Below are 5,142 nucleotides of genomic sequence, written 5' to 3' on the forward strand. Positions count from 1 at the left end.
TGTTGGCATAAGTGGGCGCCACGTTGGACCCCATCGCCGTCCCACGCATTTGTCATCCTGAAACAGAAAATAGTTTTTGGTTAAAACAAATCTCAATAGTGATAGCATGAAAGTTTGGCAAACCTCAGTGTAATCAGATGTTTTAAGGCATGTTTCCACCGCCTGGAGGCCCAGCTCATGGTCAATCGACGTGTATAAACTACACACGACGAATGATACCAGAGTAGCGCCCAAAGGTATATCAAGGTCACTTATCTTGGATAAAAAATCACCTGTGTCTCTAATAAAAGACTTCACAGAGATGGCATATTGGCGCAACATTTTATCCAAGAAAATAGCCACTTTACAGAATAGTGACCCCCTCCCGGAAACGATTGGACGTCTGGGGGTGGGGGGGACACCAAGCTTCTACAATAAAGAATGTAGAATATAACGAATATACGAATTCGCGAATATATGACGAATATTCTACAAAATATTCGCTAAATATCACAAATTCGAATATGACCCCTGCCGCTCATCACTACTGTCAGTGTTGGGTCTTCCATGCATGTAAAATCCTAGGATTAAGACAAATTTGGAGCAGTAGAGCAAATGCATTTGGCTCTGACTGAGAGCATCTTTAACAGTACCCCGACACCCTGAGCGGACTCCTTTTCCCAAAATAAATTGTCCAAGGATTAAACTTTGGTTCCTATACTTCTATATGGTAACTAAACATATAGGTCTAAATGTGAACAGAGCCTTACATTGATCCACTGTAATCTAATCCTCTTCTCCCTGCCTGCAGCCGAGATCCCAGCCCCCACCACACAAACACTTCTGCTATGGGGGAAGTTTATTTTTTGATTGACATGGGGTGGGGCTTCTAATCATGTGTGAGGCTTTCCAAAAGCAAGAGTCATCTTGGTGGAAGGTTAGAGATCTTTGAATCTTTCAACTGGGCCACTTACCAGAATGTAAATGATTAAAGTAAGCTCTGTACAGACACACAGCCTGCAGGCAAAGTTGAGGGATTTCAGCTCTGAAGCCTGCAGACTAGTGAGAGCAGCTCTGAAGTATAATACAGAATGTAACTCAGGATCAGTACAAGATTATGTATATACACAGCGACTCCACCGGCAAAATAGTGAGTGCAGCTCTGGAGTATTATACAGGATATAACTCAGGATCAATACAGGATAAATAATGCAAATGAGCTCTTAAAAAGCTTTGCCTCTAACATCTGGTGGCATTAGAGACAAAGCTTGTTAAGAGCTCATTTGCACTTCTTCCCTCCCAGAATTCCAGAGGAGCATGTATGGCCTATAAGTCTCCTCACACTGATTAAGGTGCTCTCTCCCTAAGGAGAGTTAGTTCCCCCCTTGCTAGGATAAGTAATGTAATGTATGTACACAATGACTCTACCAGCAGAATAGTGAGTGCAGCTCTGGAGTATAATACAGGATGTAACTCAAGATCAGTACAGGATAAGTAATGTATGTACACAGTGACTGCACCAGCAGAATAGTGAGTGCAGCTCTGGAGTATAATACAGGATGTTGTTTGTGATTGAATAGGTATGCTAGTGTAGCATTCATTGCGATGTACAGTGTAGGTTATATAAGTGAAAGTAGAGGGATGGCACTCAACACCTGAGGTGTATGGAAAAATAGTGTTTAATAAAGAATAGCTGATGTTAAAAATATATTAAATATAATGGCTGTATATGTACATAATTAGATAAATAAGTACATGATGGTAATAGAGATTAAAAGATAAAAAACACAAATATAAAAAATACAATAAAAAATATGAGTGAAAAATATGAGGGTGGTTAAATGTCAATTCAATTAGATCCTGCTGGAAAAAAAGGATGAATCCTGCTGGAAAAGGAAACAGATAATCTGCTGAAAAAAAGTCTTTTTCTTATATTGTAATGACCAGTGATATGGTGGCCAATATTATCCTGGTACAGTGTCAATGATGTGGAATCCTGTTGGGAGAGAAAGATGCTCCTTCCTATAAAAGGTCTAATTCATATATCCCAAGATTTTGGGTTTAAAACTCAATCCAATTCTGGTATTGATTATTTATTCACAGATCCAGTGTTGGTGGGCTGTGGAATAGAGACTGCTTAGTAAGCAGGTACGTTACCCTCCTTGCGGCTGTTGATGCGCTGTTCAGCGGCTCCTGTCCGGGCGGCGATGTCCACGTGTGCCGTTCCCGCTCGCTGGTATCTCCGGCCGTTGGTTGCTATTAGGTGTCGTCACTTCCGGTGACGTCACCTGCGTTCCTCGGATCTCCCGCTCAGTGCTGATGGAGCTTGCCACGTGGAGGCTAATGGCGGGAAGTGGAGACTCTGTAGCTTTTTAGGAGGGAAGTGGATAGATAGCTCCGGAGCTCATCTGTAGTTGTGGGATCCTTCTTATTCGTTGCTAGCTAGATGTCATAGGCTTACTCAATGCCCCATACGCGTTTCAGAGCTTCCTGCTCCTTCATCAGTGGGAATGAGTAGCCTATTTCTTTTTGGGAATATATATGCATCTGATTAGGTCCAATTAGTGGATATGGGTGTGGTTAAAGTTTTTTTCAGATATGGGAGTGGTCAACAGTTTGTTTAAAAAAAAAAAGGTTTTTCTTCTTCTTTCTTTCTTTCTTCTCTCTTCTTCTTTTCTTTGGATAATAAATTGATTCAAAGTCAAGGACAATTCCTTGTAATGTAGAGGATGTAAGCGCAATTGGCGACAATGGTCACGTGCCTGGTGTGGGGGAGTGTCCCCTATCCACCCGAATCTCAGTTATGATCATACAGTGTAGGTTAGCCTGTACTTTACATAACAATACCATGCTCGCAAAGACGATTGTAAGTAATTTATTATGTACTGATTCGTGGCCTGTACTGCGTCACAGTACTAAAGTATGTATGTATGAATGACGACTGATTGTAATAAAGGTGTTTCAATCAAAAACAGGATAAGTAATGTAATGTATGTACACAATGACTCCACCAGCAGAATAGTGAGTGCAGCTCTGGAGTATAATACAAGATGTGATTTTCCGGCAGGGCAGACTGGGAACTTAAAGTGGCCCCATGTTGGAGGTTGGCCCAAATCGACAGAAGATGGGACAACAGATGTAGGCAGGGCTAGCAATACCATAGTGCTGAACAAAATACTGCCCCAGCAGTACCAGATACCACAGTACAGCACAACATACTGCCCATGCTACAGTATGAAATCGTATCATCGTCCTGAGAGAGGCAATACAGTTGAATACAGGAGGGCACCTGCGGAACATAAATACCTAATGCTTCTACAATAATCAATAATGAGAACATCAGATCTTTATATACCCGGCTGGCTGCCAATAGGAGTGCTTGGGCGGGACGCTGTACATCGCCCACTGGGAAATTTCCCTGTAGGCTCTATGGTCAGTCCCATGTTCTAAGACTAACGAAAGAGTAAAGCTTCTACAGTTTATAACTAAGCATTGCAAAAAGCATATTTTAGTGTGTCAATAGCAGTGTTCTGTATATTTTTCCAAATTACACCAGTTTTTCTCCAAAAACCTGTCGCAATTTTTCTACTGTTTATAATGAAAAAAATAGACATCAAAGGAGACATCAGATAGTCATACTCAATTTTTCTGGATGATTGAAGCACTGGCATATCCATCTATTCAAGTTTCATCCAATGTCAAAAGAAGGAGGGACAGCTGGAACCCATCATATACATAAAACCCCAAAATAAGAAATTGACTTTTTAAAAAGTTCAAACTTTACAAAAAGTTTTAAAAAGTAAAAAAAAAAAAGAGTATAGAGCCAAGTTTATTGTTCTACTTAGTCACATTTATTAAACATTATAGATTAATCAAAGCAGAATCGCAAACCTAAAATAAAAAGCCCTTACAAGAAATAACAAGACGAGTGGCGAGGAGCGAGGCACCATCCTTTGCAGGAGCACTTGACATGGCAGCATGACCCAGGGACTTCTATTGCAGTTTATTCCTTTTAGCTTGTTAGCACAACCGGCCCATAATAACCAGTGACTAATTAAGAAGATGGTGCCATATTTAAAAATCAGAACTATGGAAAACAGGACAGCCTTAGACAGCCTTAGAGCTCATATTATTAGCATTGAGATTCTTAAGGTCAGCAGCACCTGGGTCTCAGGTCTCAAGGGGCTGGTTGTATTGTCTTCGTCTTGGGTAAGGTTGGTTCCTTGACTTGTACAAGACATTCACTAGGAATGTTGTTTTTCTTAGGCTACTTTCACAATAGCGTTTTTACAGATCCGGCAGAGTTCAGCAAAAACGCTTCCGTTACTGATAATACAACCATCTGCATCTGTTATGAACTGATCCGGTTGTATTATCTTTAACATACCCAAGACGTATCCGTCACAAACTCTATTGAAAGTCAATGGAGGAAGGATCCGTTCCCATTGACTTGCCATGCCGCATCCGTCTTCCTCCGCATCCCAGGACGGAAAGCAAACTACGGTTAAACTTTTGCGGTTTGCTCTCCGGTCTGGGAACGCAACTAAATGGAACAGAATGCATTTTGGAGGATTCTGTTCTGTTCAGTTTTGTCCCCATTGAAAAAAGTTTTTTTCCCGGTATTGAGCCCCTATGACTGATCTCAATACCGGAAAACTAAAACGCTAGTATGACAGTAGCCTTAATATGGTTGTCCGGCCAAAACATGTGGCATGGAAAGGCGCTGCTGCATGGCAGACGGGGCAGCTGACGATCTGACATCGAGCATGTAGAGGCGAGTATGGGTAGAGATGAGCAAATTGATTCTACAATAATGAAATTCAGTTTGAATTTCCTAAAAACTTTTGTTGCCAGCAAATCCAAAACAATCCAACATGAACCGCTCAAAATGTTGCCTGCTATTTTACAGATCCGAAGGCTCTTCACTTCCTGGTCCCGAATCGACTTATCCGATCACTTGTGGTGGACCACCTTAGCCCGTGATTGACTTTTCCAGGTATTTGTGGTGCATTAAACTGGGACCTAAACAAAAAATTTATACAATGGGATAATCCTATAGTAGGACACATGCACAAAACTAGGTGTTGGACCCATCTTTGTGACTCTTACCTATTGAGAAGAGTCCTGTTGCCGATTCTGTGTGTCTAGTGCCCCATATATTTA

The sequence above is a fragment of the Bufo gargarizans genome, chromosome 8 (genome assembly GCF_014858855.1).
Source record: "Bufo gargarizans isolate SCDJY-AF-19 chromosome 8, ASM1485885v1, whole genome shotgun sequence".
Classification (NCBI taxonomy): Eukaryota; Metazoa; Chordata; class Amphibia; order Anura; family Bufonidae; genus Bufo; species Bufo gargarizans.